General features: G+C 54.7%; 1 non-coding gene across 1 annotated transcript; it reads right to left on the reverse strand.

Moving 5' to 3' along the window:
- Positions 1 to 10,968: 10,968 nt before the first annotated feature.
- TRNAP-AGG (transfer RNA proline (anticodon AGG)) lies at positions 10,969 to 11,040 on the reverse strand. Its single transcript has one exon. It is a non-coding gene; the product is annotated as a tRNA-Pro (tRNA).
- Between the last annotated feature and the right edge of the window lie 1,395 nt (positions 11,041 to 12,435).

The following is a 12,435-nucleotide window of genomic DNA, read 5'->3' on the forward strand; positions in this document are numbered from 1 at the left end:
ACTCAATCAGGGTGAACTGGAAACAGAACGGGGCAGACAAACCCCAAAGCTGGGGGATATTCCAATACTTAGATGTACCAAACCAACTTCTTTTGCACCTCACTGGTTACTCAGAAGTCCAAACAAGGCAGTTCCCTTCAAGTGCCCAGCCTCCGGCTTCCCTCCAGACACACACGTCAGATATGATGGCGGTTACTGGAAATCTGATTTCATCATATAAAAGAAAAGGTCCTTCCAACCCCAAAGGAGCAAGCCCCAGACCCAGGTCAAATAACAACTTAGATCTTACCCCAAATTCACGCTTACAGCCAATTCTTACTAACTCAACTAACATTTATTAAACAAGAAAAGAGAGCATGTTGGTTAAAAGCTCAAGATACATAAATACTTGAGTTCAATTCTTGAGGTCCAGATACAGAGCAGAGATGGGGAGTTTGTAGTTGCCAAAAGTCCTTTTAGAAATAGTCCAGAGGTTAGAGCCCAATGTCCATATTCAGGGTGACTCCGGTCAGTGACTGGGGATCTCCATCCTTATGGCTCAGGGTTTCCCCCTCTTGAACCCAAAGCAGATCTGAGATGAAGAAGGATCCTGTCCCAGGGTTTTTATACATTTCCTGCAACCATTTGGCCTGAGAAAACAATACACTTAACTTTCCTTCTCCCAAACATCCTGGCAATTAGCACAGGGTCATTTATCCATTAAATCGTTCAGACACAGGCTATCCCAACCTTCAAAGAGACATACAGACAACAATCCTATTTCACTCAAGTGTCTTCCTAAATGTTAATATTCCTTTTTTGATCTTTGAATCAAAGCCATAGCAATAGACAAGACTCGTTTGCTGACATCACAAGACCTGAGCCAACATCTCCCCTTCTACCGCTAACAATGCCGGCTGCATTTCACAGCTCGGTTCATGTCCAGATCTCCCTAACCAGTCTTTAAAGTTCGGCCCTGGGCCCGGTCAGTCTGTGAGTTAATTCTTTTCAGAGTAGCAGCCGTGTTAGTCTGTATTCGCAAAAAGAAAAGGAGGACTTGGGGCACCTTAGAGACTAACCAATTTAGTTGAGCATGAGCTTTCGTGAGCTGTAGCTACAGCGAGGGAGTGAGAGAACCTGGATTTGTGCTGGAAATGGCCCACCTTGATTATCATGCACATTTTAAAGAGAGTGGTCACTTTGGATGGGCTATTACCAGCAGGAGAGTGAGTTGGGGGGGGGGGTGGAGGGTGAGAAAACCTGGATTTGTGCTGGAAATGGCCCAACTTGATGATCACTTTAGATAAGCTATTACCAGCAGGAGAGTGAGGTGGGGGGAGGTATTTTTTCATGCTTTGTGTGTATATAAAAAGATCTTCTACACTTTCCACAGTATGCATCCGATGAAGTGAGCTGTAGCTCACGAAAGCTTATGCTCAAATAAATTGGTTAGTCTCTAAAGGTGCCACAAGTCCTCCTTTTCTTTTAATTAATTCTTTCTGGCCTTGTCACCGTTCAATGAGATTTTATATTACACTCAGAATGTCACAGTTGCCCCCTAGGTACAATGGGCTCCGTGGTCTGGTTTGTTATTATAGGGTTGCCCCTAGACACAATGGGCTCTGTGCTCTGGTTTGTTATTATAGGGCACTACACTGGCCCAGCTCTGAGCTGCTTCCCCCGTGCTGTGGGCAGTGCCCACGAGGCCCCGGGCATCTCAGTGACCCAGCACATGCCCACGAGGCACTGAGCAAAGGAGCAGTGGCAAGAGAGACCCGTGCGCTTTGGACATTGTCCGCCCTGCAGAGGGCAATGGAACAGGCAGGCCCACACACAGACACACACAGATACACACAGTACATCACACCTGCTTCCTGATCCCCAGTGCCCCCGCTCACCCCTCTCCCCCTAATTCCTCAGCACCCCACGTCACTCCCCACTGAGCATCTGCTCTGCGAGCTGCGCTGATTTGCAGAGCCCAGAGCTGGGCCTGATGCCTCCCGGCTGGGCCTGCTCTCTGAACCCCTTCACTTTGCCACAGACTGTGCACCCGGGACAGGGCACTGCACCGGAGAGGTGGCTGCCAAACTGTGCCCAGGCCTGCGTTAAAGAACCTTTTGAACGCCCTGCTCACCAGCCGGGTGAGGGCCAGCCCATGTCCAAGCTAAGAACGGGCCTGGAACTTGCTCGCCGCTCTCTGTCCCTGCCAGGACTGGAGTTCAAGGCTCCAGGTCCCCTCGGCAATGCAGGATGACACCCCAGGGGCAGGGCATTCTGCACACTTTGCTGTGGCTGCTCCGAGTGAGGCTGGTGTCAAGGTTCTCTCCTCACTCTGAACTCTAGGGTACAGATGTGGGGATCTGCATGAAAACCTCCTAAGCTTACTTTTACCAGCTTAGGTTAAAACTTCCCCAAGGTACAAACTATTTTACCTTTTGCCCTTGGACTTTATTGCTGCCACCACCAAGTGTCTAACAGATACATAACTGGGGAAGAGCCCGCTTGGAAACATCTTTCCCCCCCAAAATCCTCCCCAAACCCTACACCCCCTTTCCTGGGGAAGGCTTGATAACAATCCTCACCAGTTTGCATAGGTGACCACAGTCCCAATTGATCTTAAGAACAATGAAAAAGCAATCGGATTCTTAAAAGAAGAATTTTAATAGAAGAAAAAGTAAAAGAATCACCTCTGTAAAATCAGGATGGTAAATACCTTACAGGATAATGAGATTCAAAACATAGAGAATCCCTCTAGGCAAAACCTTAAGTTACAAAAAGACACAAAGACAGGAATATCCATTCCCTCCAGCACAGCTTATTTTCTCAGCCATTTAAACAAACAGAATCTAACGCGTCTCTAGCTAGATTACTGACTCTATTCTAAGACTCCATTCCTGTTCTGTCCCCGGCAAAAGCATCACACAGACAGACAGAGAGGCTTTGTTTTTCCCTCCCCCCAGCTTTTAAAAGTATCTTGTCTCCTCATTGGTCATTTTAGTCAGGTGTCAGTGAGGTTATTTTAGCTTCTTAACCCTTTACAGGTGAAAGGGTTTTTCCTCTGGCCAGGAGGGATTTTAAAGGTGTTTACCCTTCTCTTTATATTTATGACAGCTGGCATCAGCTCGGGTCCCAGCAGACTAAAAGACATGCACTAGGTCTTAAAACATTGTACCAAATTAGCGTCCTTCTGAAAGCCTGATAGTTTTCCAGGCTGCAAAGCAGAGTCACTCCCAGCGAGAGGAGCTTGGGACCTCCGAACCCCTGACCCCCTGGGACAAAGTGAGAATGTTCTTAATGTTTTCTCTGAAGACTGTGTGGCCTCAGTTTCCCCAATGTGTTACTGAAGTGTTTAGGTGGTGGGACAAGGGTGTGTGATCACTGCGTAGACCCCTAGTGGGAAGGTGTGATGCCAATTGGCTGCCTGGGCACAGACAATGGCTGATACTCTGTGTCCTGTCAACTGATGGCTGAGGCCCATCCTCTGTAGGAGCTAGCCGGAGGTGTTGGAGAACAGAGACCAGGTGACCTGTTTGCCCTGGGAAAGAGACAAAGCCCCGGTGGGGGAGCAGCTGGGCGTGACTGAGGCTGGGCTGGTGGAAACTGGTCAGTCTCCAGGTTTGGGACTCAGGGAGAGAGCCCAGGGCTCTGGTCCCCCAGATGGACTTTGCTGAAGGTTCCTGCTTTCTGTGCTAACGAGCTCTGTTCTACGCTGTGTTCCCGAGCACTAATAAACCTCCTGTGTCCCACGCTGGCTGGGTGTCCCTGCTGGCTACGGAGTGGGGGTGCCTGGCCCCTGTGCGGGCGTGTGAGGCTGCCCCAGGTGTCCCAGCCAGGTGGACTCACTGCGGGGAGCATGGACAGGGGGGCTGAACGCTCCAAGGTCAGACCCAGGAAGGGTTGAAACCGAGGAGGCTCCTTGCCCTGCGGAGAGTGGCCCTGCGGGGAGACACTGCACCAGAGTCCTGCCTGGCTCATTCCCAGCGGGGCCGGAGCCCCGAGCCTGGGACTCCGGGGCAACCCGACCCCACCGCTTCTGCCACAGAACTAAAGGAGAATTGCCATCGCTAGGACACATAGCAGAGCAGTTCCCCTTCTATCCAGCAGTGGGCAGTCTCTGCCGTCACGCTGTTGCTCATGACAGGTTCTAGTCCCCAGTGCAGTAAAAGGAAGAAGTCCGTGTTAGTTCAAGAGCGTGCTCCTTACATTGCTGTGGCATGTTCCGAGCCAAATGACCCCCAAACACCTCACTCACTGATTGCTGCCTCTCTAACCCGCTGGCCTGCAGCCACCTCTGGGGCGGGACGGCGGAGCTGTTAAACCGTGGCCAGCAATGCTATAGACAGCGGAAGACAGGAAGTGGAGAAGAAGCCAGTTGAAACCAGAGGAGCTGGGTTGTTAGTCCAAGAGAGGAATCACTAAATGGGAACCTGGACGGGGCATCAGGGTTCACACCCTGAGCCTTGCCGAAATTGCCAAGGGATCTTTACCTGTGCTCCGGACCTCGTTTTTATCATGGATCGTTTGGAAGGGGGCCTGTCTAGCAGCACTGCGCCCTGCAGCATCACGCCCACTGGGGGCACCAACTCAGCTGGGGGCACCTCTACTGAGCCCCCCAGTTGCTTCCTTCAGGAACCCCCTGGCACCACAATAGGGCACTAGGGTCAGCACTGGGGCAGAGGGGTGACTGCTCCCTTACTGAGCTCTGCACCCCACTCCCTGCTGCACAGCACCCCCTAGTGCCACACTGGGGTATTGGGGTCTGCACTGGGGGAGCGCCCCCTACTGAGCTCTGCACCCCACTCCCTGCTGCACAGCGCCCCCTAGTGCCACACTGGGGTATTGGGGTCTGCACTGGGAGAGCGCCCCCTACTGAGCTCTGCACCCCTCCCTGCTGCACAGCGCCCCCTAGTGCCACACTGGGGTATTGGGGTCTGCACTGGGGGAGCGCCCCCTACTGAGCTCTGCACCCCACTCCCTGCTGCACAGCACCCCCTAGTGCCACACTGGGGTATTGGGGTCTGCACTGGGGGAGCACCCCCTACTGAGCTCTGCACCCCACGCCCTGAAGCACAGCGCCCCCTAGTGCCACCCCGAGGTACTGGCTGTGGGAAGAGTGCAATGGAGCTGCTTGCAGCACGCGGATTTTCCCTCTAGGTCCCCCCAGTGCTGCTCATGAGGTCCGAGTCTGCCCTCGGTGCCGGACGTACCGCACCTGCTGAGGTCCCTGGCTCTGCTCACCCGTCACCCCACTAGCCCCCGTGTCTAGCGAGCACTTACCCAGCGGGAGAGATCCCAGCTCCTTGCGCCCGGGGAGGGTCCCTTCCGCCGCCCGGCTCGCCTGGGGGTGGAGGCCTGGCTTGGGTTGCAAGACAGCCACGCACTGCACGCCGACGGCCTGGCTACGCGACAACCCTGGGCTGGGACTCGAAGCGGCTCGCCGCCCTGCTGGAGAAGAAGAATAAAGCAGGGGCCTGTTCACTCGGTAAAACTCCACCGGGGACACAGGGGCAGCCAGTTAGTGCCGCTCCCAGCCCCAGGGGGAGACAGGCCAGGTCCGGCCGCAGGGCCCGCCCCCCGCTCAGACCACCCCTGCGCTGGGGGAGCTCCCCCTAGAGGGGAGAGCAGGGGCGGCCGGTCAACGGGGGGATTGCGGTGGACACCGGTCCCTGGGAATTGCCCTGAAAACCTCCGGCTTCTCTCTGGATGGGCAGCCACTGCCAGCTGGAGGGGGAAAGGTTCGTTCAGGCCCTCTGCCTCTGTAACCGAGTGGATCCAATCTGCCAGCCCAGCCCCGTGCGTCGCCCCATCCCCTCTCCGGTCGCTGCCGTCCCGGGAAGTGCAGGGGCTGGGTCTCGGGGTGTCTTTCCCCAGCAGCCAGGTGGTGCTGTGCAAGCTACAGGAGGCCTCCACCCCTGTCCCACTGTCCTGTTTGCAGGCGCTTCTCCCGTCCGCTCGTGGGGCTCACGTATCCCGGGGCAGGCTCTGCCTCTGGGTGAGGGAGTTCGGACCAAATTAATGCTGGGGAAGGGGGAGGGGAGGAATCCATTTCCCCATGATAAAAAAGGAAATCTCGTGGTGTTCTGTTGAATGGCTGTACCATCAAAATGGCAGGGGGATGGGGTGTGAGTGCTGAAATGGGGCCAGGAAACAGCCCTGTGAAGGGCACGGGGGCCTTGCGGTGACCCTCGATATTGCTGGGACTAAGTTATGGCTCGTTCAAAAACGGCCGCCTTTTGATACCTTTCTGAAAAGGAACCCCACCCCACACACCCCTCCGAGGCAATTCCACCTTCAAACCCAGGGTTAAGCGAGTATTAGGGGTGCACAAATAAGAGCTCAAAAACCAGGCTGTGACAAAGTTAAATCAGGGGACCTGACTCCATCGCTTTTAAGCCATGGTCCTGAACTAACCCAGTACGGCTGCTGCCCGAGAGCTCTGGACCGTCGCTCTGGCTGCGGGGTCCCACTGAAATCTGACCCGGCCGTTCCTGTGACTGGATGGTGGGGTGGCTGGGCCACATGGCGCTGTGACCCAGCGCACAGACACTCTGATCTGGTACGGCCCCGCGCAGGGGACTCTGACAAGACCTCGACTCCTGGATCTCCGTCTCATTCACTGTGGGGGCAAGAGCGAGGGGGAGATCCCCTGCTGAGGGAGCCCCGGGTGTAGGGGGACAGACCAGAATTTCCCCCTTCACCCCAAGAAATATCTGAATTGGCACCACTGAGGTTAGGTCATGGGCAACCTTAACTCTTCCCCCTTGCAGGCATCCTTTATGCTATAGCCTGTAGGTACATGATCACATATGATTTCTCAGCTATGACAATGTCAGACATTCATTCACTGCAGCCTTAGGTACCTGGGTAGTGTCTTGCAGGGCTGCATCCTACTCCGTATGACGGAGTGCCCAGGAAAGTCATTTATAGTTAAGTACACTGGTAATGTTCTTATATGACATACAACAGATTACGTGGAACACCACAGACTTGGATGGCAGATGTAGGCCACCCAAGTTAGCCTCCTCATCCGCTGACTCACACCCCAGAAAGGCCGTGCTGTGGGTGGAGAAGAAAATGCACCGTTCTTATCTGCTAGGGAAATGACTGTGCTACATACCTTGGAGCGAAGATAACCCAGCGCAGACCAGGACAATGACTAGTATGATAATGAAACTAGTGCCAGGATAAAAGAATAGAAACCATGTTATGAGATGCTGCATACACTTATCTATGATATTCTATTTTCTTATCTAAGTACCCAAAGGTGATCATGAAATTAAAACCTGCACCACAACAATGCATGTGTGCAAAGGGGGCAGAGTTAAGGTTAAGTGAGCAACCTTAACTTTGGCTTTCCCTACCATTTGCACCATTATCCTTGCAACGGTACTAGTCTTTTAATGCAGTTATGGATGGAATATGCACATGATGCTATATTAATAGACCATTGCATCTCATCCCATCACACAGCGCTATGCAAAGCCAGGGGGCAGCAGCTCCCACACTGATCAATGCCCCTCTGCCATTCTGGTCACTAAGAACCTCTGCTATGTGCTCTAAAAAACCAAGCAGACAATCCAGAAAGCCAAATATTGCCAAACAATCATGAATCTAGGAAAACAGGAGGACAGATTCTTTAGAACAACGCTGCTTGATCACACGGAGAGGTGCTCTAGAAAGACACACAGTCTTATAGACTCATAGATATCAAGGTCAGAAGGGACCATTATGATCATCTATTCTGAGCTCCTGCACAATGCAGGCCACAGAATCTCACCCACCCACTCCTGCAATAAACCTCTCACCTATGTCTGAGCTATTGAAGTCCTCAAATCATGGTTTAAAGACTTCAAGGTGCAGAGAATCCTCCAGCAAGTGTCCCGTGCCCCATGCTACAGAGGAAGGTGAAAACCCCCCAGGGCGTCTTCCAATCTGCCCTGGAGGAAAATTCCTTCCCAACCCCAAATATTGCAGTGGGGGAGGTTTAGGTTGGATATTAGGATAAACTTTTTCACTAGGAGGGTGGTGAAACACTGGAATGCGTTACCTAGAGAGGTGGTGGAATCCCCTTCCTTAGAAGTTTTTAAGGTCAGGCTTGACAAAGCCCTGGCTGGGATGATTTAGTTGGGATTGGTCCTGCTCTGGGCAGGGGGTTGGACTAGATGGCCTCCAGAGGTTCCTTCAAACTCTGTTATTCTATGATTCTGTGGTGATCAGCTGAACCCTGAGCATGTGGGCAAGATTCACCAGCCAGACACCCAGGAAAGAATTCTCTGTAGTAACTCAGATCCCACCCCATCTAACATCCCATCACAGGCCATTGGACCTATTTACCATGAATAGTTAAAGATCAATTAATCAGTCTAGCCAGAGGCTCTCAAAAGACACCCTAGATGGAGAACAACACTAGAGAAATACACTCGGACGGTTAGTCGCTAGAGATGGGGCTGGATGGAGGTGAGGAGTGAGGATGTCCTTTCCATTTTCGTCCAGCACAATGCGAGATCAGGCTATCCTGTAGCATCCTCCAATATCCGTCTCTGACCTTTCTAGAGTGCCCATTGCCATGGTAAGGAGTTACGGCAGGAATACACTATCCCGGAAAGGCAGTGAGAGAGGAAGATGCGCTGAAGGCCTGAGGTGGGCCAGCCATAGGGGCTGAGAAGAGCCAAGCCCCGCAAGGGCTGCCGAGCGAGATCTCGGCGCTGTGCAGGGGGAAGGGGGGAGCTTATGAAATTGGGATCATTTCTAGGGCTAGGCAGGTTTGGCCGTGTGCGGCTCTTGTGGGTCAGTTTCTGCTCTGGGCTCCGATTAGCCTCTAGGCTGGAGATGGGAGTTTGGGGTAAGCAGCTCAAGGGAGCCCTTTGTCCTTAATCCTCCTTCGATCCCCCCCCCCAAGGGGTCAGGGGGCTGAGCCAAGCTCCTCTCATTAAGCTGATTTCACCTTGCTCATCCTGGCTGGGAGGGGGCTGCTCCACCTCGCAGCTCCCCACCACGTGCTGCGTCCCAGCTAGCGCTGAGCCCGATCTTCTCCCTGGGACGGGGCGGGGAAACAGGGGGCACCGGGCCAGCTGCAGGCCTCCCCTGTAACCCAGCCTCAAAGGAGGTCAGCTTTTGCCTGGCCTGGCCTGGCTGGGATCTCCAGGGGTGGGTGCGTGTGCTGCCCCCCAAGCGGAAAGGAGGGTGAAGCTCAGCTCACACCATTTCCCAGGCTGTGCAGTGTAGCCTGCGATCTCCACTGTGGGTCAGGGCGGCCAGGGGATGGGGGAGCATTGCATGAGGGGGACCGGGGTGAGGAAAGCAGCTGCCTCTGGGAGGGCTCGTCACACAAAGCCCCAGGCTCCGCATGGGCCCCCCGGCCTCTCCTAGAGCCATCTTCACCGGTCTCCGTGGGCCGGGACCTGGCTGCCTCAGCCCTTACTGCCCCCAATGACACGAGCACTGCGAGTGACCAGGGCAGAGCCCAGGGTCAATGTGGGGCTGGTAGGGGTGGAGGTTTCTAAGATGCCCAGAGATCTGAACAACCCTCCCAGGTAGCAAGGGTCTCTGGTAGCCCAAGGAGCTCAGGATCTCTCCACGTCCTGTTTGAAGTGTGCTCGGATGGCCCCGTCAGGGGAGCGAGCGTGGTGGTGAAAGGTCGCGCCCCCTCGCACGGCCTGGAAAGAGCACGAGGCTCTAACACGGAGCCGTGTTTCTAGGGGACACCAGGTGGACAGCCAGGCCAGTCTGGTAGTTGCACTACCAGACTCTGACGTGGCCGAGCCACGCGCACGGCCCAGCCCTGCCCCAAACACGGCGGCTGAGTCGTTTCATTGCTCTCTGAGCCCCGCCTGTAATATGGGGCTATTAAGACTCCCTTCCTTGTACCCTTTGGCTGCTTGTGAGTAGAGGGGCAGGGGCCAAGAGTGAGTGGGTGTCCAGTGCTAAGCACAGCGGGGTCCTGAGCTCGGCTGGGTTCTGTAGGTGTGACTGGAATATAATAATATGGGCCTGTCGCGGATCCCACTGCTTTTAAACAGGCCCTTGGAAGAACCCTTCAGTGGGCCTGACCCCCAGCGGGGCCCACGCGTCCGTCAGGGCAGGCCACGCGGCCTCCGAGACACCCGCCCTCCTGTTTCGTGCCGCGAGCTCTGCCCAGCTGAGACAGATGCCTGGTCTGAGACTTGTCCACTCTGCAGGGACCAGGGCACCGCAGCCAGCATGTGCAGGGGCGCCAGGCAGCCGTTCCCAAACAGAGCAGGGTTCATTAGTCGACTGGACACGGCCTTGGGAAGTCTGTAGGTCAGCGCAGAGAGAGGAAGGAGAAGGCAGTCCATGCTGGCCAAGCCCATGCGCCACCCGGCCAAGCGGCCAGGGAATCCATTTCCAGCGCTCTCTCCCTGGCCCGTGTCTCTGTCTGCCAGCCCCAGGTGAGAGCTCCCGAGTCTCCCCAAAGGCTAGGTCTGATCCAATTCCCAGCCGCGTCACCTCCTGGTCCATCGTCCCGCTCCTGCAGACCCAGGCTGAGCTCACACCTTCCGCCTGCTGGAATTTCCCAGCCTTGGGGTTCCTAGTGTCTTTCCAGACTCTCCCTTGATCTGGGTCAGTCTCGGCCAGCCCATTCATCCCACCCAGACAGTCACATGACAGCCCCCCTCACATCTCCCGCTCGGCCCCCAAAGCGGCATTTGAGCCCTTTCCCCGCCCTGGGAAGTGTGGAGCGATCGCTGAGCAAGTAAGTCAGTGCCACCATGGGTCTCCTTCACTGAGATATGGCAGGAAATTCCCACTTTGCCACCGGGACACATGTGGACCTGCTGCGGCAGCACCCAGCAAAGTGATGTCTTTGCACCCGCAAGATCTGGGGGAGGATTTGTCCCTGATAGTCTCTGGCTGGCTGGACCCAACAATTCAGGCAGGATCACTGGCCTCTGGGGGTTTTCTCACAACCCTGCTTCAGGCGAAGGGAAAATTCTCTGGGAAACCCTCCCCACACTAAAATGCAAAACAGGGCTCGTCCGGGATTTGAACCCGGGACCTCTCGCACCCTAAGCGAGAATCATACCCCTAGACCAACGAGCCACCCTATAGCAGTTTTTCCAGCTGTTGCTCAAGATGCCACCTCAGCAAAGCAGCAGCCTGGTGATCGGGTTACACTGACAGGGGCTGGCTGCTGCCTCACCCCGCCTTCCTGGGGAGTCTACAGAGCAGAAGGGAACTGCCAGCTGTTGCTGCAGCCCTGACAAACAAGCCTTGAGCCTCAGGGCACCCGCTGAGCAAGGATTCTCTACAGCTGGCCATGGAGGCTTCTCATACCCAGCACCCTGCTTCTCACGTCCCTTCCTACCGAGCCTCGGGCACTTGCCTGCCCCCAGCCAGCCTGCACAGCGAAGGATGGCGTATCCCCCCCGTGGGGTGACATGCACACGCCACGCTGTCCCGGGCCTGCAGCAGACCTCTGCGGAGCTCGAAAGCTCGCCTCGCTCACCAATGGAGGTTGGTCCCATAAAAGTCATCACCTCCCCCGCCTTGTCTCTCTAATATCCCGGGACTGACACGGCTACAGCAACGCTGCATACGCCCATTGACCGAGTTCGGATTCTCTCTCTGATCTGTGCAACTAAAGTGTGATGAACGATTGAAACAAACTTACTAAGATAATGTAAATATTCAACTGTACCGAGGCAATGTACAGTCCTGCTCTGGCCCGTTCACCCGGTGGTTGCATGTAGACGTTGAAAAGGGCCAGAGAGAGAGAACGGACCCTGGTGGAGCCCCACAAGCGAGGGGGCTGGGGGGGAGGGGCAGTTTCCCATCACTGCTCCTTGGGGGTGTCCCTCCAGGAAGGACTGAGTCAGCAGTGTGCCCTTGTTGCCAAGAAGGCCAATGGCATTTTGGGATGTATAAGTAGGGGCATAGCGAGCAGATCGAGGGACGTGATCGTTCCCCTCTATTCGACATTGGTGAGGCCTCATCTGGAGGACTGTGTCCAGTTTTGGGCCCCACACTACAAGAAGGATGTGGATAAATTGGAGAGAGTCCAGCGAAGGGCAACAAAAATGATTAGGGGTCTGGAACACATGAGTTATGAGGAGAGGCTGAGGGAGCTGGGATTGTTTAGCTGGGATTGTTTAGCCTGCAGAAGAGAAGAATGAGGGGGATTTGATAGCTGCTTTCAACTACCTGGAAGGGGGTTCCAAAGAGGATGGCTCTAGACTGTTCTCAATGGTAGCAGATGACAGAACGAGGAGTAATGGTCTCAAGTCGCAGTGGGGGAAGGTTTAGGTTGGATATTAGGAAAAACTTTTTCACTAAGAGGGTGGTGAAACACTGGAATGCGTTACCTAGGGAGGTGGTAGAATCTCCTTCCTTAGAGGTTTTTAAGGTCAGGCTTGACAAAGCCCTGGCTGGGATGATTTAACTGGGAATTGGTCCTGCTTTGAGCAGGGGGTTGGACTAGATGACCTCCTGAGGTCC

Source organism: Lepidochelys kempii, chromosome 1 (assembly GCF_965140285.1).
Source record: "Lepidochelys kempii isolate rLepKem1 chromosome 1, rLepKem1.hap1, whole genome shotgun sequence".
Taxonomy (NCBI): Eukaryota; Metazoa; Chordata; order Testudines; family Cheloniidae; genus Lepidochelys; species Lepidochelys kempii.